Source organism: Haliotis rubra, unplaced genomic scaffold (genome assembly GCF_003918875.1).
Source record: "Haliotis rubra isolate DU_JTF1 unplaced genomic scaffold, ASM391887v1 Scf99, whole genome shotgun sequence".
NCBI classification, from domain to species: Eukaryota; Metazoa; Mollusca; class Gastropoda; order Lepetellida; family Haliotidae; genus Haliotis; species Haliotis rubra.
This window is the reverse complement of record NW_025767734.1, coordinates 1,760,109-1,781,236: the sequence shown is the minus strand read 5'-3', so window position 1 is coordinate 1,781,236 and position 21,128 is coordinate 1,760,109. Positions and strand designations below refer to the sequence as shown.

General features: G+C 40.6%; 1 protein-coding gene across 1 annotated transcript in view; it reads right to left on the bottom strand.

The window, feature by feature from the left end:
• LOC124265644 (serine/threonine-protein kinase 32B-like) overlaps nucleotides 1-21,128 on the bottom strand; it is a 155,398-nt gene that overhangs the window by 27,296 nt on the left and 106,974 nt on the right. The gene's annotated exons all lie outside the window — the stretch shown is intronic.

Here is a 21,128-nt window from a genome sequence, read left to right as displayed (position 1 = left end):
TGTTTTGTAATGTAGCGGACCTATGCCAGTATCAGAAACATATAGAAGTGTCTCGGTACTGTAGCTCACTATAACGTGTAACCAGAGAGTTCTGTGTTTTGTAATGTAGCGGACCTATGTAAGTATCAGAAACATATAGAAGTGTCTCGGTACTGTAGCTCACAATAACGTGTAACCAGAGAGTTCTGTGTTTTGTAATGTAGCGGACCTATGCAAGTATCAGAAACATATAGAAGTGTCTCGGTACTGTAGCTCACTATAACGTGCAACCAGAGAGTTCTGTGGTTTGTAATGTAGCGGACCTATCCAAGTATCAGAAACATAGGGAAGTGTCTCGGTACCGTAGCTCACAATAACGTGTAACCAGAGAGTTCTGTGTTTTGTAATGTAGCGGACCTATGTAAGTATCAGAAACATATAGAAGTGATCGGTACCGTAGCTCACAATAACGTGCAACCAGAGAGTTCTGTGTTTTGTAATGTAGCGGTCTTATCCAAGTATCAGAAACATATAGAAGTGTCTCGGTACCGTAGCTCACTATAACGTGTAACCAGAGAGTTCTGTGTTTTGTAATGTAGCGGACCTATGTAAGTATCAGAAACATACGGAAGTGTCTCCGTACTGCAGCTCACAATACCGAGCAACCAGTAGTTCTGTGTTTTCAGAAATATACTGTAGTTGTGTGCTGCATTTCCATGTTTGATAGAGTAAGACACCCACGTCTGTGTCAAAAACATAAAACAGTCTCAGCTATGTAACTTGCCCTAACCTGAAGTAGAAGGTTCACTATGTCGGAAAGTAACAGACCCAGCCATCGTCACAAAAACACTAAATGTGCCTCGACGCAATTACGCGTGAGAAGAAAGTTCTATATGTTGTAATGCAACAGTGTCAGAAATACATTTAAGTGTATCATCACTGTTGGTCGTCATAACGTGTATGCAGAAAGCTGTTAAGTGTGGTATGAGTAACGTATCCAAACATTATGTGTCTCGGACTGAATGTAACAAAATACATAAAATGTTGTGATAAATTCTCTACAATACTGAAATTATATGGCTGGAGAACATAATTACCACAACAGCCATTAAGTATTACCTGTTGTGTGTATATATATATATGTATAAAGAAAGTGATGAGAATACCGAGTGTACAGTAGTACATATATAAGAAGAAGTTTCTGAAATAATCACATTTTATTATACTAATACTCAGCAATGTATATGTATATATATATATATATATATCACTGACAAAATATATTTTATCTCTGCGAGGAACTATATGGATCGAAAGATGACTTCTAATTGATAACATGGGAAAACTATCCGCTGTGCAAATCCATTATCATTATTAATATAGAGCTACACGAAGTTCTAATGACATTTCATTAGGGCCAGTCAAATAAGTAATCGATTTTTCCACATAGATTTTCTTACAAGTACTATACAATTTGCGACAAACTGTCTCCATGGAAGCATAAAGAGAATTATATCTCTGTCTTAAACGAGCATGACGTATGTTTGCTATTCTATCACATATAAAAAGTAACAAGCGTGTAACTGTATTGGTGACATTACAGTTGAAAGACGAAAGTAAGGGGAAGTTGACATTCCTGAGAAAGGTTATTCCATAGCCTACTGGTATCTGTATGAAAGAAAGTTGATAATTGAAAGTGTGTCGAGCTTTAAGTGCAGTGGTATTTTTTTAAAAATACTATTGTGATTATTTATAGATAATCTAAGTCGTAAATTGTCAACGTGTTGTTAAGTCTTACACCTACTCAAATGAGTGAGTGAGTGAGTATAGTTTTACGCCGCACTCAGCAATGTTTCAGCTTTATGGCGGCGGTGTGCAAATAATCGAGTCTGGACCAGACAATCCAGTGGTGGACATCATGACCATCGATCTACACAACTGGGATACGATCACATGTGCCAACCAAATCAGCGAGCCTGACTACCCGATCCCGTTAGTCGCCTTTTACGACAAGCACGGGAAGCTGAAGACCAATTCTTACCAGGGTCTTCAAGGGCAACAAACTCATTGTACCAGGCACTCTGCAACAGATGGTATAACGAAGTAATAAGCATCTCTTGACTTCCTTCGGCAGATCGATACCTAATAAATTCAGAACCTTATTTGATGCGTTTGGTATAATAAGGCCTACTGGTGTGACAGTTATAAGGTTCAGTGATAGAACTATATGGATTTCCCAATTAGTCCGTAACGTATAGCGGCAACTTTCAATTTCGGCTCACCGGCAACAGCAAACTGTCATTAAAAAGCCAGCAAAGCACATTTTTCATTTTAATGGGTGAGTTTTAACGCCGCTGAACACATTATGTCCATATTTCAACAGAGGCAGAGTAAAACAGGACGCATACATTTGTAACAAGCACCGGTATGGTCCTGACAGTCCAAAATTCATTATAGGACTAAATGGGATTCGAACTCATACTGGGAAAATGATTAACCGTATGTTATCTAAGAAAACTTAGCCAGTCTTGGTCTTGTTGCTATTGGTACCTTGCCTTCAGAACAACTTGACTGGTACCGTCAATGTTTATTTTTATTCAGATTAACAGATAGCGTTGTTTCTATAGCGTCGCATTAGTCAGCTATGATGCTGTAAGATTTTACCCTGCGTTACTTCAGCGGTGCTCCCTATAGACTAGGTGCCCAGAACTTGTAACAGTAAACTTAAAATGGATTGGATGATTACAATAAATGACTGCGGCTCACGACGTTCCTAGTCCATTCTGTGCCTACGAGAACTCTTTGTTATCTAACGACGAACTCCAGCTGCTCTAGCTATAATAGCTCTATGTACCTAGTCGAGTCTGGACCAGACAATCAAGTGATTGACATCATAAGGATTAACCAAGTCAGCTTTTCGAGTTCCCGCCGTTGAAATTACCGACAATTTATCAAGTATGGTAAGAGTGAGTGAGTCTAGTTTTAAGCCGTACTCAGCAATATTCCAGCTATATGGCGGCGGTCTGTAAATAATCGAGTCTGGACCAGACAATCCAGTGATCAACAGCATGAGCATCGATCAGCGCAATTGGGAACCGATGACATGTGTCAACCAAGTCAGCGAGCTTGTCCACCCGATCAGGTTAGTCGCCTCTTACGACAAGCATGGGTTACTGAAGACCAATATTCTAACCCGGACCTTCACGGGTATAGTATGGTAAGAGAAGTAGCCTATTTAAAGCCTTTAAAGGTAACTAAGAACCGCTGATGGTCTTGAAGTTACACAATGATATTGATATGTCAACTTTACAAATGAATAATTTTCCAGTTCCTGCTGTTGAAATTATCGACAATATAAATTTCATCAAATATGGTAAGAGAAGTATTTTCTCTATGTTACCATTACCTATGTTCAAATTCTTTAAAGGTAACTGCTGATTGTTTAGAAGTTACACATTGCAGTAGGCACAAGAGCAACTAAGTCCCTTGGTGCCTGTGCCTTCAACCTTTGGTACAGCTATGGGAAGGAGGCCGTCACTCAATGCCTACGTATCCTAAAGAGAAGTATTAGGTCACAATCTAAACTGTTTTTATCATCTACGTATATAATATTTTAATCTACGAAGATGATACTTTTACGTAGATGATACTTACATCTGTGTAGATAATACTTACATCTACGTAGATGATACTTTACTTCTACATAGATGATACTTACATCTGTGAAGATAATACTTACATCTACGTAGATGATACTTTACTTCTACGTAGATGATACTTACATCTACGTAGATGATACTTACATCTACGTAGATGATACTTACATCTACGTAGATGATACTTTACATCTACGTAGATGATACTTACATCTGTGTAGATGATACTTACATCTACGTAGATGATACTTACATCTGTACGTAGATGATACTTACATCTACGTAGATGATACTTACATCTGTGTAGATGATACTTTACTTCTACGTAGATGATACTTACATCTGTGTAGATGATACTTACATCTACGTAGATGATACTTACATCTACGTAGATGATACTTACATCTACGTAGATGATACTTACATCTACGTAGATGATACTTACATCTGTGTAGATGATACTTTACTTCTACGTAGATGATACTTACATCTGTGTAGATGATACTTACATCTACGTAGATGATACTTACATCTGTGTAGATGATACTTACATCTACGTAGATGATACTTACATCTGTGTAGATGATACTTACATCTACGTAGATGATACTTACATCTGTGTAGATAATACTTACATCTACGTAGATGATACTTTACTTCTACGTAGATGATACTTACATCTACGTAGATGATACTTACATCTGTGTAGATAATACTTACATCTACGTAGATGATACTTTACTTCTACGTAGATGATACTTACATCTACGTAGATGATACTTTACTTCTACGTAGATGATACTTTACTTCTACGTAGATGATACTTACATCTACGTAGATGATACTTACATCTACGTAGATAATACTTACATCTACGTAGATGATACTTACATCTACGTAGATGATACTTACATCTGTGTAGATAATACTTACATCTACGTAGATGATACTTACATCTACGTAGATGATACTTTACATCTACGTAGATGATACTTACATCTGTGTAGATAATACTTACATCTACGTAGATGATACTTACATCTGTGTAGATGATACTTACATCTACGTAGATGATACTTTACTTCTACGTAGATGATACTTACATCTACGTAGATGATACTTACATCTGTGTAGATAATACTTACATCTACGTAGATGATACTTACATCTACGTAGATGATACTTACATCTGTGTAGATGATACTTACATCTACGTAGATGATACTTACATCTGTGTAGATAATACTTACATCTACGTAGATGATACTTACATCTGTGTAGATAATACTTACATCTACGTAGATGATACATCTGTGTAGATAATACTTACATCTGTAGATGATACTTACATCTGTGTAGATAATACTTACATCTACGTAGATGATACTTACATCTGTGTAGATAATACTTACATCTACGTAGATGATACTTACATCTGTGTAGATGATACTTACATCTACGTAGATGATACTTACATCTGTGTAGATAATACTTACATCTGTGTAGATAATACTTACATCTGTGTAGATAATACTTTACTTCTACGTAGATAATACTTACATCTGTGTAGATAATACTTACATCTACGTAGATGATACTTTACTTCTACGTAGATGATACTTCTAAATTTACGTATATCCTATGAAAACTCACTTTGGAAAAGGCATCATCTTGTCGTGAATTACAGACTTTGCAACCAGCTTTCCTCAAGTACTATACATCCAATAGTTCCCAATATGTTATATGTAACCTCTGATCATATAATAACGCCCGATTTGTTGGACTTTCAGCCTTGATGTGCCTTTGTGGAGGTACTATCAGATCATTCAATAAAGTTACTCTTCATTTAAATGGGTCCAAATTGCAAATGATTACATTTATGAAAATAATACATACATATCTATCTATCTATCTATTTAAGTGTGCACATACATACATACGCACGCACGCACACACACACACACGCACGCGCACACATACATACATACACACGCACGCACGCACACACACACACACATACATACATACATACATACATACATACACATACATACATACATACATACATACATACATACATACATACATACATACATACATACATACATACATACATACATACATACATACATACATACATACATACATACATACATACATACATACTAGGATTATAACTTCACAAGACAGTATACGGGTCTCAGATTCGACGCGTACAATCATATATGGAGACGAAAGTCTACATAGATGAAAGTATCTTCTGGGTAGATGATAATACATTTTTCAGACTGTAACCTTAATGCGCTTCCAAGGTATCCGGAGCCAGAGCTTTGAGCTACTCGACTTGCACCAAGGTCGACTCTGCTGCCAATTAGCCTTCCAGTTGTGACTGGTGGAGTTAATTGATGTCAGTAGTTGTCCTTTGAAGAGTCATGTCCGTGGACGTGAACTTTAAGTACGTTACATAGAGCCAATAATATATTCAAAATTATACACTTCATACTGATAGGGCTCTTTCCAAACTTTTTTTTCTAATTTTCAGCTGTCATTTAGAACTGGTTCCGAGTCTTGAAGAGCCTCGCGTGTAAGACCTTTCCGAGTATGCAGACCATTAAATACAAATATAGAAAGAAACGCACTTTTAAGAGACAGTTAAATCCATGTGATGTGATCAAGACGTAAAGGAGATTATTTCACTAGTTTAGGAAAACAGCTCTAATCTGTTTAAGATACTTGCCTTGGTTTTCAGATTGTGGGGAAATTGGAAATGTGGATAAACTGATCGAATATTTACGAAATTATAATTTATTATGAACGAAAAACTTGACTTGTCCGCTATTATGAATGATTGTGTTATCACATAGAAAACAAATTAAAAACTACCTCTGAAAGAAAGTTCATCCAAATGATGACCGTTGGAACTGTTGCCGGAGTCCAGGTAATAATAATGATAAAATGCTTAAACCGTCAATAAAAAACAGTGAATCCTTCTCTCGGTTTAAGAACAGATAAACATAGTTGCGCCATGTTCTCAGAAAACTTAACTTTACACAAACATTAAGGCATGGTGATAGTGAACTTAAATATGGCGCTACAATACACGTTTAGGTTTTGCCCTGATGTTCCCACGCATCCGCCTAAACAAATTAATGTAATATTAACCATTAATAGTCTGATTGTTCCAGACGTAGTCTACCCGTAGGATTCCTTTTGATCCACAGAAAACCGACGCCATCACATGATGAAACAGACTTTCCTATCTTGGAGGAGACGTTATACGTTTCCATTGCTTTGGCAGTTGTTGGGTTTCTGGCTGATAGTGGTGAAACCTTGGATGGCCCATTTTTACAAACAGCTCAGAAAAATATGCTGTGTCTTCTTCACACATTCTGACGTGAAATACGTATTGTACACGCCTCAGAGATGTGTAGTGAGCCGTCGATCGTCTATAATTATACTTGATCAACATTGTCCATCGTGGTTGCATTTGAAGGTCTTCCTGATCTTGCATCACCTTCGAGGCTCCCTCCCCCTCTGTAAGTCCACTGCCTCCCTCTCAGCAGTGGCACAAGAAGGAGTATCATAGCCTGGACTTGACTCCATGACCGCGTGGATGGCACTGAGATTCAGTTTGAGATATAAGATGACAGAGCCGAAGATTGTTTTGTCATTTCTTATCAACAGAGAATACATCGTCACTTTGACGACTGCAGAAATATGCTGCCAAGTTGTGTATTTGGTTCAAGCACGAAGCATGGAACCCACTGTACAAACTGTTAAGGGTGTACTAAACAACCCTCCTAATTTGGCTCAGAACATTTCAGCTATTCCTCCCAACTAGTACTAGTAGCCACCTTGCTGCTGGCCCTCTCAGTCGCCCAGCAACAATAGCTTCCATCTTGCTGTTGTCACTTGCCGTTGCCGACTCTGAATGTTACCTTTCTTCTTTCCTACTTAAGTAACAGACTGCGACCAGGCATCATCTGTTATGTGTTAGATGACGGGCGCTGCCTTTGATCTTGCCTCCAACAGTGATAGAATAGGTCTTAATGAATGGTTATCCAGGAATCATAGGGATAATAAACTCCGGGCCTGTTTAGCCAGTCAGGCTTAGATGTACCGTCAGGTTCGCTGAGATCGACAAGTATCGATGTTTCTGTTAGAAAGTACGTTCGTTTGTGTTAGGATTGGAATGTTCTTGTTGTAAAAGAAAACAAGTGCTCTTTTAGAAAATCTGGTTTGCGTGTTCACTGCCAGTGCCTTAAAATGCAAATGCTCGGAATCAGTACTAATAAGACATGTTGCACTGACCGTTAAAGTCATCATCTTCAAATATAGAACATCTACGACAGATAACCGTTGTGGTCCCGGAAAAGGTCGCATTGGACGTATAGGCAAAATAATTATGGTAAACGTGTGAATGGGTTACTCAAAATTGGAAGTAACTCCAGCGTTAGTGGAATCTACCCAGAGGGCTTACACTTATCCTTAAAGACGTGGCACAGAAAAAAATGGAAAAGATACAAACATGACTCTTTGACATTTAAACCATTGCGAAACACAGGCGAAGACATACTGCTAAAAGTGAGTGAGTGAGTGAGTGAGTATGGTTTTACGCCGCTTTTAGCAATGTTCCAGCAATATCACGGCGGGGGACACCAGAAATAGGCTTCACTCATTGTACCCATGTGGGAAATCGAACCCAAGTCTTCAGCGTGACGAGCGGACACTTTAACCAGCAAAAAAGCAAACAACTAACGTTGAAAACTTGTTTATACGGAAAACTTCTGTCTTGAAATGTCAGGAATGCCAATATGATCAAATGGACGTTACTATCTCATTTTCACACGCCATCGCATCCTAATTGCGCAGATCGATGCTCATGCTGTTGATCACTGGATTGTCTGGTCCAGACTCCATTATTTACAGACCGCCGCAAACCAGACTATGTCATTTTCGAACTGGAACTATATTACCGGTACGGTGGGACAGGATTGCCCTTTTCGAAAACACCTTTGCCATCACCGATTTCATTATCCATTCATAACATTTTCAACGCTATATTTCGCTCGATAAATATGTTTCGGCAGACAATCAATAATGATTATTCTTATACTGATTGTCGGGTTCAAAGGAGCTCCTTTTCGTCAGTAGTCACCGGTTCGGGTTCCAAACATTTGGATTAATGCCATGAATCTTTAACCATTTTAGAAAGAGAAACTTAATCTCGTCCAGCTCGGGGAAATCACAGAACCAAAGGCCAATAAGAGACCAATAGGTCAGTAGGTCATCTGTAGGTCAAATTAAACACATTGAATCAAGAAGGCGTGTGCGTCGGCTAAGGCTGCCGTATATAGAAACTAAATGTCATCTGAATGTTGACATTTATAATATTAAACTTGTCTGATAACTTGACATGTCTAGGGATGGAATGTACATTTACCGTATAGTATATGTACCAATGTAAAGGGAGTAGAATCATCAAGAGGCTATTCTCATCATTTAAGTGAATACTTGGTGTTATCATTGTTATCTCTGGGATCCATTTTTTCCTTTTAGCCCAAAGGAAATCAGACCGCCTCCGTGGTGTAGTGGTTAGAGCGTCCGCCCGGAGAGCCAAAGGTCGCGGGTACGATCCCCGACCGCGTCATACCAAAAGACGTTAAAATATGGTACTTGTTGGTCCCTGCCTGGCGCTCGGCATTAATGGGTACAACAAGGACTGGTTGGCTCGGAGTCAGTATAATGTGTCGGAGTGGGGTATTCATGCTTCACTGCGGCATGGTATCTCAGTGGGCTAGCACTATAAAACCAGCTTCAGTCTGGGCTAGTACAAGCAGCCGCACATACACATACACACGCATGCACGTCGTCATATGAGCGAAATATTCTCGAGCACGACGTAAAACCCAATTTCACCTCACCTCACCAAAGTAAATCAGACAACAGAGACAAAGTATGCTCTGTCTTTGATTGGTATTATATCTGTCCTGTATCAAGAGCATTCCTTCCAGATGTATCACAGCTTGGTACCAGATAGTAACTTCACTAATTGTACCCACGTGTGGAATCAACCCTATTAAGTAACATAATAAACACATGGCAGGGTTTATCACTCCGGTTTCTGTTTCCGAAGAATAATAAACACAAAATATAAAATACAAAGAAGGACGAATCGTGTAGCTGATGTGATTTAATTTAACAAAGTAACAGTAACAGATAACTGCGCTTTATATGAATATTAGATGTCAATAGCGAAGGTGACCACCGTTCCTCTTGATAAAGGTGAGGTAGCGAGGGCACATTGAATACAACATTGGGGTGATCTAAACTTTTCCAACACATACATTATGATATTCTCAAACAGGTGAACATATATATGCTGACCGGCTCAACGAGGTGAATGTTCCAAATGTCAACCATATTGGCCCAACTGCAGTCTCGTTATCAGCAGCTTCTGGTCCTGTGATGACACATGTGCGATGGGCGAGGGGTCTTAAGAAAACAGCTGACCTATACAGTACAGTAATGTTGTGCCATTTTCAAAATGCACTGCAACATTTGGGCATGCCTTATGCTGCGGCATTATAGTTGAATTTTCACAAAAGGGTCGAACGTGAGTTCCAGCGATTTCAACCAAGTAGCGCACGACGTTCGAATTGCTTTTTAAACTATGCGTTGAGTCCTCCCATGAACTGTGATGCCACCCCATATCATTACACCTCCACTCCCAGCCTGATGTCATAAGCAAGCGACTCTCAAACGTTCTTCTGGGCGCCTGTACACCCTTGTACCACCATCAGGGCTGTAGAGAGGAAACAACGTGTCTCCTCTGTAAGGTGTATACTGTCCCAGTCTTGTCTCCTCTGTAAGGTGTATACTGTCCCAGTCTTGTCTCCTCTGTAAGGTGTATACTGTCCCAGTCTTGTCTCCTCTGTAAGTTGTATACTGTCCCAGTCTTGTCTCCTCTGTAAGGTGTATACTGTCCCAGTCTTGTCTCCTCTGTAAGGTGTATACTGTCCCAGTCTTCTGAACCAAGGAAGCTGTGTGCAACAATCCAGGCGTGCCTAAACGTATCAACTAAAACGTATCATGTTACGTCAACACTGAATGTTGAGCTCCCTCAGCCGGTTGCGTACAGATCTGCCGGTATTTGGTCTCAACCCCACTGCCTGTCTAGCCCTGTCTGCAATGCTGAAACCCTAAATGAAGCAAGTCTAGATTTCCTCAGGTTCTGAATCTCCCATCTCACTTGGGCTCCTTTTCAATTTCAATTTAAATGGGTTTGTTTGTCACTATCAAAATTATATATATTCAGAGACTAAGCGTTAGTCTACATTCTGATGGTGTGACAGTTTGAATGCATCAACCGGATATGGTTGTCTTGTCGACGTAACGTCACCGACCCGTGACAAATCATGAGTATTCGCCATTCCGGTTTACAGCGGGTTGGTGGGCTAGCCTAATGGTTAAAGCGTTCGCTCGTCACGCCGAAGACCCGGGTTCGATTCTCCACATGGGTACAATGTGTGAAGCCCATTTCTGTTGTCCCCTGCCGGTGATATTGCTGGAATATTGCTAAAAGCGGCATAAAGCTCAACTCACTCACTCACTCCGGTCTACAGCATGCCCATGACGCGTAACACTGGCATTACGTAAGCGTTATTTACGGTCAAACAAGTATTTCTATTAGCACCTACAGACAAACCAACATTGTGCGCTGTTTACATACATACAAAAGCCACCGGTGTGAGTCTCCGCACAGAAAACACGCAATTATCCAAATTATACGTCTTTCCTGAACATGAACGATGTGAATTACGACTTGTTTGTGTCCCAGACCCGAGAAAATATATTTAAAAAGTTAACTCAAGTCTACAATTATATGGCTAGTCTAAATTGTCTCGCCTCTAGTGAGAAAGACGTCGGGCCCATGTCTTAATGATATATTTAAATATACATGTAGTCATTTTCACTGAACATTATATGAAGACACACACCATGTGTGTGCGTGCATGTGCACGTGCGGGCTTGCGGGCGTGTAAAACATACCATAATGTCCCCTGTTCATTACAACATGTGCACAGTTTTAAGAGGATATTTTGATGTATCAGTTTGTTTGGCAGCAGAATCAACCCCCAGATGACATCATTATCATCTAAACTAGTTTCCCAGGGAACGCCAAAATAATGAACTTAAAAATTCTAAATGTCAAAAGGCGCCACGAGATCCTTGAGCCAATTGCGTGGGATTCACCGTGAAGATGGCTTGAATGTCTGCTAGCGCTGCATTGACAACGAAGCTTAATGGACATTTCCATCCAATAACATTAACGTATATGTTCCACCGAGAGTTAAGCTCAAACACTTCCTGAATGAGTACAGGCAATGGGTTGGTAATTTTGTTTGCCATTCTCGTACAATAACACATAATACATGTGTGTGTGTATCTTTGTGGTTTGTGTGAGAGTACGTTTTCGTGTGCGTGAGCTCGTGTTTGTGTGTGTGTGTGAAAGAGAGAGAGGGGGAGGGAGAGAGAGAGAGGTGAGGTGAGGTGAGGTGAAATTGGGTTTAACGTCGTGCTTGAGAATATTTCGCTCATATGACGACGTGCATGCGTGTGTATGTGTATGTGCGGCTGCTTGTACTAGCCCAGATTGAAGCTGGTTTTATAGTGCTAGCCCACTGAGATACCATGCCCCAGTGAAGCATGAATACCCCTCTCAGACACATTTTACTGACTCCGAGCCGACCAGTCCTTGTTGTACCCATTAATGCCGAGCGCCAGGCAGGGACCAACAAGTACCATATTTTAACGTCTTTTGGTATGACGCGGTCGGGGATCGAACCCGCGACCTTCCGCTCTCCGGGCGGACGCTCTTACCACTACACCACGGAGGCGGTCGGAGAGAGAGAGAAAGAGCGAGAGAGAAAAACTTAAATACAAACGTCATGTAAGTAAATACATTAGTAAACAAAATCTTATTTAAATCATAAAACAGATTTACAAATGAAGTTATTAGTAAATACATACACTTAAAGCACAGGACGTGCTATATAGGGGGTACAAACGCAGTTATCTCTTCGCAGTATTGGTTGCATTAGGCTGGTAGTTCTAAGTTACATAATACCAGCATTACGGTAATGGGCCATAACGAGATGTGGGCCAAGTAATTGAACAACCGTGTTCCTACAGAGCAAACGCCACGTGCTCAAAGGCCACCTTCTTCTGTCATAACGAGCATCACGCAGGGATGACTCACGAAGAGTAGGCACAGTCTATTCGGGAGTAGATATGTCAAAGGGTGTACTAATATCGTGCAGCAAAGAAAGATCAAATTAATTGGGCTTCAAAGTAAAACCTTTCTTTTCATCGGTATTTAGCTATGTAGGAGCAAGATTTTGTACAACCTTCTGTCACCGTTTAACTCGGGAATTGAAGAAGCAATATGGACAACTGAAACGGTGCCCTCCATCGGGTCATCAAAGCCAACAGTTAAACCGTTTAAAACCATTTGCTAGTAATTGTAACTTAAAGACGTAACTGTATTAAAGTTGAAAGAAGTCTGGTTCGTTTTAGATGTAGTTCACACCAATTTAAGACATAAACAGCAAAAAGTATTCAGTTACAATGAGAACTGCGAGTGTGTAAATGATCGTTCTGTCATGTTGAAGTCGAGGGATATTTTGTTATTATCCGCGATGTCTTTAATGTCATCAGGGAACGATATATTTGTCAAATTTGTTTATTTATCTATCTCGCTGTAATGCTTATCTGTTGATTCACGTTCAGTTAGTAATCTTGCCAATTACGTGTTTGAGCCAACGTAATCTCAATGACCAAAGCATGTTTTACCATCTCATCATTGCGACATGTTTCCAACCAAAATGGGTATTAGGCAGATACTCTCACATATTTTATTAATAAACCCCTTGATAAATATTTCAGCGTTCTTATCAATGGATCAGTTAACACAAATCCTTAAATCCAGATAAGTAAATTACGTTGGGTTGATTAACACGGAGACAAAAAGCCTATAAAAAAACCTTCCACATGTTTTGTTTGAACGACAAAGAACCAATTCCATTCATGGTCGTAACAGGTTACCTGAGTTGAGTTTCCAATGCAGGCATCGTTCAATGCACGTGCAGTTCGTGCTACCCGAAACTCGTGGATCCAGGCAAGGACAAGCTTTTATTTCAATATTTACAGGACGTCGTGATCCAGTTGGAATACTACTAACAGCATTGTTCAGCAACATTCACTCAACCACTCACTCACTCAAGCAAACAACATTTGACCCGTGTTGTTATAAGGGTCGTTGGGGTAGCCTAGTGGTTAAAGCGTTCGCTAGTTACGTCGAAGACCCGGGGTTGATTCCCACATAGGTACAATGTGTAAAGCCCATTGCTGGAATATTGATAAAAGCGGCGTAAAACTAAACTTACTCACGTGACATTGTTTGGGCAATAGTATTTCCTGCTTTCTGTTTTATACAGTTACATTTGTCCAACAAAAACTCCGCCATGTCATGCTGCAGGCAAATCTGTCCACCAGCTAGGTCTGATGTATTTGTTTAAGATTCTAATTTGTATCAGTTAATGGCTATATTAGCAGGAGGTACTCGACAATTAGTGATGTATTGATGTACTTCCATGTAGGTTTCCATACCGGACTTGTAGGTCACCGGTCCAATTAGTAATAATAAGCATGATAAGGTCACTTATATGGGGCTGACCTCCACGCCGCGCGGGCATCCTTTAAGCGTATATAACTAAAAGATTGAACAACTGTCAGCAATTAAGGAACAATTGAAGGATCTGGCACCGAATGGCTTCAACTTGTAGGGAGGTACAGAAAGGAAGCATTTGTCAGTAAAGGTTTCTGGAGTGAGTGAGAGAGTTTAGTTTTACGCCGCTTTTAGCAATATTCCAGCAATATCACGGCAGGGGACACCAGAAATGGGTTTCACATATTGTACCCATGTGGGAATCGAACCCGGGTATTCGGCATGACGAGCGAACGCTTTAACCACTAGGTGACCCCACCGGCCCTCATCATCTACAGAACTCCTGTGGGATCACATTGGCTGTGACACAAGGACATGACCAGTTGGCGCTTATAACAGGGACCTTTTAGCTCAGGCCCTCCGAGGAGAATTGCGTCGAGTCGAGTAACTAATGAATATATACTCATGCGCAACGATAATGATTTAACCACCCTCCCAGTCCCACTAACCCTGGAAGATTGATACCCTGCAGTGAGAGTTTGAAGACCTCTAAAGACATAAAAATTGAAGGGGTGTCATTATTGTAACTAATAAGTATATTTGAGAAATTGCTGGATGTGTTCTCAAGGTTTAGGTTTAGTAACTCGTAATTAATGGGTAATATACTGATGTCTTTATACATGCAATTAATACATACCATAAGTTGTATGCAAGTGCTATCAATTGATAATCATAAAATGTAGAGTCAGTTGCCATACATGATGGTTATCAAAAACTTACAATGATTAGAAGATAAAGCTACTCTGTTTTCAGTTCTCAGCCAATCAGAATCGAGTATCACACATTGTCGTGCTAGAATGTGCTTTTATGGCCTCTATGCAAACGGGTTGATACAGCTATTCAGTAACCAACAGTTACTTTGTTGTTCAAAGTGTTAGAGTCGCCAGTGTTAATCGGACCTGGAGTAATGCTCGCGATGCTAATCACTTGATTGTCAGGTCCAGATTCGATTATGCCGATGTAATGTTGCTAGGACTTTGCGGAGTGCAGCGTTGAACAACATACACGCACGCACGCACGCACGCACGCACGCACGCACGCACACACGTACACATGCACACACATACACATGCACACAGAACCAGGTTTACAGTTTGAAGTGTATCCAGATGAGATTTTTCACCGAATAACCTCTCAATCACTTGATTGTCGGGTCCAGATTCGATTATGCCGATGTGATGTTGCTAGAACTTTGCGGAGTGCAGCGTTGAACAACAAACACACACGTGCACACGTACAGGCGCACACACAGATCCAGGTTTACAGATTGAAGTGTATCCAGTTAAGATTTTTTCACCGAGTGACCTCATCAGCCCGAGTAAGCTCATACGACTCTAGAAGGGGATGATGGCAGACATCCCTGTCGAAGCAGTGTCGAGTATTTTTATGTTTTGTAGGGATGTTTCCTGCTCTTATCAATACCCGGGGATTATCTACAGCTCGCATCTCATCACTCCCATACAAACTCTCCAACAGTCTGTCCATCTGGCCCATGTTCGTGTCATTATGTCAAATCAACCCTCCAACAGGACAATGCTGGGCGAGATGGTTTCTTGAAGTAACTCACAGGCCACAGAAGCATCTGAGAGGGTTTTTTCTGGAGTCTATCTGTGCGAAGAGTAGGGTTTGAATCTGTTTTGATTCCGTGACTAATTTGGAGCACTTACTGTCTAGGGCCTACTTTCTGTGAATGTAACAACCGAGGTTCTATTGTGTGCGGAATGTCCCCAGTCACTCGGTGCAGTGACAGCTATCAAGTACATTATATCAGGTCTCAAGGGTCATATGGGTTCATGTACCTACGGACATAGCATAGCGTGGTATGGCATGGCATGGCATGGCGTGGCGTGGCATAGCATAGCATAGCATAGCATAGCATAGCAGCGTAGCATAGCGTAGCGTAGCGTAGCGTAGCGTAGCTTAGCATTGCACAGCATGGCATAACATACCACAGCATAGCATAGTATAGGATAGCATAGCCTTGATCGCATCGCATCGCATTGCATATCGTAGCATATAGCATAGCATAGCAAAGTATAGCATAGCATAGCCTACTGAGGCATAGCATAGCATAATAGCATTGCGTAGCATAGGGTAGCAAAGCATAGCATAACATCGCATCGGGTCGCGTAGCATAGCATAGCATAGCATAGCATAGCATAGCATAGCATAGCATAGCATAGCATAGCATAGCATAGCAAAGCATAGCATACCATCGCATAGCAATAGAGGATACCCGGGACTGAAGAAACACAAACTATCATCTAGGTTACATCTGGTTACAGATAGTACAGAAACCCGGTGGACGCCACTCTCACCACAAGGCCATTCAACCATTCAACCGATCCCAGGTGCATCATAGGGCAAAAGAACTAACTTCGAACATTTAAGAATCGGGTCCCGTTTCATAAAGCTATCGTAGCGCTACGACTGTCGTAAGTCTATGTAACAGTATAGGAGGTACGACAGTCGTAGCACTACGATAGCTTTGTGAAACGGGGCTCAGTACTATACATGTACAAGCAAATAATTTGATAGACTGATTTCACTTATAAAGAATGTAAAGTGAGATGTGTTAAGAGAGGGTTCCAAGTCCCCTACAAGATTATTGCACGTTTATAGCACATGCACGTTTGTGTGCGTGCATGTGCGTTCATGTGCGTGCCTGCGTGTGCCCATTTGCACTAGTCGAGACTATTGCCGATTTTATAATACTTGACCATTGAGAAACCGTGCTAAAATTTAACACTCTTTAAATGACTCATTTTTCCTTTCAGTTGTTTTTCATTTCTAAAAGCTGACGTGGTGCTGTACCACACATATGTATTCTCTAGGCAATATCCGTTCCATAATCCACACTCAATCTATATCAGTAACAGACACCATCTGGCATTCCAGCACCTTATAATGTGACCAGGTTCCTCCAACATCAATAGAACGCATCATGTAAATCTAAGCCCACGTCCGCTAATGTTACCCCTGCATTTGTTTATTAAGGTCCCTGTCTGAAGCAAGTTGATCTGACCTACGTCGGCCCATGCGGGATCAGTAACCCTCATTCATTTGCAAGGAAACTGCTATCGTCTGCCTCATCTTGGTAGTGCTTTCGGCGCGGGCCGTTCACCCTCACTGGCCCCGACTTTGACATAGGTGTCCCACACCATCCGTCGATTGGCGCTTCGATTCCAATTTTCCCTTCAAGTATCATATGGTCCATAAGCCTTTCAAAGCAGTCGATAAGATTCCAATCATTACTCTATTACGGCTGACGAAGGCAGGGAGTTTGGCGGGCAGCAGCAGACGACATACATCGCCGAGCAGACGACACATGGACCAGTCCGTTCTGAACACAAAAGTCTACTATTTCATTCATTAACCATTGAAAGGAGTTTATCGCCTCATCCGGGTATGATTCTAACGATTTAATCATCTTCATACAAAAAACTGTCAAAGACAGAGCGCCAAAGCGGATGCTGACAGAGATGTGGGCTGTCAAGCGAGTCGAAGACCATCTCGATTAAGCCGTTTAGCACAGTGGTGATACGCTCGGTCAATACCTGCCAGAGATGGAAAGCCTGGCAGAATCGTCCCTTTCGAAAATGGTCCGCAAGGTCATTCAACATCCTTACAGCTATCAGCCTCTCTGTACGACGACGTATGGTCGACCCGATCTGTCAGGAAGGGCGTTCATGCAATATTACAACCTAACCTCCACGTTTTTGCTAATTTTCCTTCAATACTCCTTAATCAATAAACGAGAAAACTGCCATTCTTATGAGAAAACTGCAAAATACTTAATGCAATCGAACCCGTGAAGATCCGGATTAGAATTGATCTTCAGCAACCCATGCTTGTCGTAAGAGGCGACTAACGGGATCGGGTGGTCAGGCTCGCTGACTTGGTCATCGTATTCCAATTGCGTAGATCGATGCTCATGCTGTTGATCACCGGATTGTCTGATCCGGACTCGATTATTTACAGACCGCCGCCATATAGCTGGAATATTGCTGAGTGAGGAGTAAAACTAAACTCACTCACTAATGCACTCAATGTAGTCGTTTCAGGCATGTGCATGTGTTGTTCAGACTTCAATCCCACACTAAAGTAAACGAGTACTACATATTGGTACCTTGATAACCTTGATAACGACCTTGATAACAGTATTACAAATATTACAAGTATTTCGGAATGAGCTAAAGTCAAACTATACATAAACGGAAGAAAATATCATTTCTGTAGAATAGGATTAAAGGGACACCTACGTTTGTGTATCAAAATGCTTATATAAAATACAATTCACTCACCAGTAGTTCTCAGGAAGACACACACGTGAAGGAACTACACAAACCAATCTCTTCATTCCCTCAATATTTAATAATCTATTGACAAATCTGTCTCCTGGCCAGGGGGGCGATGGGGTAGCCTAGTATTTAAAGCGTTCGCTCGTCACGCTGAAGACCCGGGTTTGATTTCCTACATGGGTAAAATGTGTGAAATCCATTTCTGGTGTCCCCCGCCGTGATATTGCTTGAATATTGCTCACTCACTCACTCATTCTTATCTATGAATAGAAATGAGACCAACTGCATTAATGTTCTTTGATATGACATTTACATTTACTCATATAATATTGTGTTAGCGTCTTTGACTATTTACATAAATATGTAAATATCATTTAATTTACACTTTCTTGATATTATCCCCAAATGCATTTATCGTTATGAGTATGGTATCAATTTCTTTCCGAAATATCATTAATTTACGTTCTCTCGATATGTTATCATTCTGCAATGTCAGACGAATCAGTTCACCTAATGAAATAGCGATATGAATAAAGTTACAATTAATGAAGTTTAATTGAGCAATGCTCCCAAATTTGGATCTAGGCTTTGTAATTTGCGTAAAATGTGATTTTGTAATCCTTTTTGCGACTTTTTGATTGATGGTAACATGTTACTCCGCAGACCAACAAAGAGTTTGAAGGACACCAGTGCGATCTACTTGGTCTGTCTGTGAGGGATGAGAACGACTTAGCTCCGAGACAAGGCGCCTGTTTCAAGTGTACGTCTAGTCCCGGCAATGTGTGCCTTGTACGAAACAGAGACATTTTATCGGTATTTCATTTAACCATTTACTGATGGAACCGCAAATATCCTCCAGAAAAAAAACCAATTGATATACACCAAACGCCAAAAGGTACGTTACCCTCCTACATTTACGAATTACTTAAAAACTATCTAAGATATGTTAGAAGATATAGAAGTTTACAAGAAAGCTGAACAACACAGCTTTATGCAAATCACGAAAAATATTTCTCACATGCATTCATATTTAGGTAAAATGCATCTTTTTCAGAAATGCCGAAATAAACAAATAAGAGTGATTTAGATGTCCAAAAGAAAGGTTGAAATATAAATCTTGTTTGAGACAAAGATAAAACATTTAAAGACACCATTCTTCAACTATTAAAACAAGAAACAACTGTTGTAGAGTGTGTTCATAGCAAGCTTATGCGCTTGTGACAATGCCCAATGTGTGATGTGGTAGCCAAGTGAATAAAACGATCGATTACATGTCGAAGACTCGGGTTCGATTCCCAACATTGGTCAAAGCATCGATCTTAAAACCGTACTCCGCCACTCACAAGAACGTCCATTTTGTACAGATGATGAGTGAGTGAGTTTAGTTTTACGCCGCACTCAGCAATATTCCAGCTTTATGGCGCCGGTCTGTAATTAATAATCGAGTCTGGACCAGATAATCCATCAGCATGAGCATCGATCTGCGCAATTGGGAACCGATGACATGGTCAACCAAATCAGTGAGCTTGGCCACCCGATCCCGTTTGTCGCCTCTTACGACAAGCATGGGCTGCTGATGATTCTAATTCTAATCCGGATCTTCACGGGTCACAATACAGATGGTAACAGAAATAGTAGATGATCCTGTATTGGCGGAGACAATGAGTGAACAAGTTAATAACTGGAGATATGACTCGATAATTGAGTTCAGGTAGTAGAAACTAAAATACCCTCTGAAAACATAGATTATAGGAGAGTTACTGCAGCTCACAAACTGACCAATCAGTTGACGGTACCTCGTAGCCTAGAACCCTGGAACCTGCTTCAAGACTCCAGAATAACGGCTTGTAAGAGCACACCGGACATTTCATTTCGGACGAAACCTTTCTGGAATTTGATGACTTTGCGAAGCGGTCAATACTCGTCTCTTGAGAGAAAATAGGGAAGACATTTACCCCGGTCAAACTAAACTCCAAATGAATCTCAAACTCAGTTGCCTCAGATGCTGCTGGTGATTATCATGTGATACAGATGAAGTCATGTCAGCTGCATAAGAAAACGAAAGATGCTTATCTCCTTATCCCTTACGAAGCCATTCCATTTACAGTTCAAGCATGTCCAAAGAAATAAAGTATAAAATAGTTTTGTTTCTAATATCATGCCAATGTTTTAATACATACATCAACTGAGCTAAAATTGAGTTTGAACCTTGACCTTGTATTTGAACAAATAGCTGACAGTATTCAGAACAAACATTCGAGGGCGTAGGCTGTCTGTGGTCGTCATGTTGTCATAAAAAAGTCTAGCCGGGAGGTGATTACCCGTTAACGACATCCAAAGTACGCTATTTTCCCAATCCGTGAAAAAAGATAGTCCCTGTTACAAAGCAATCGCAAATCAATC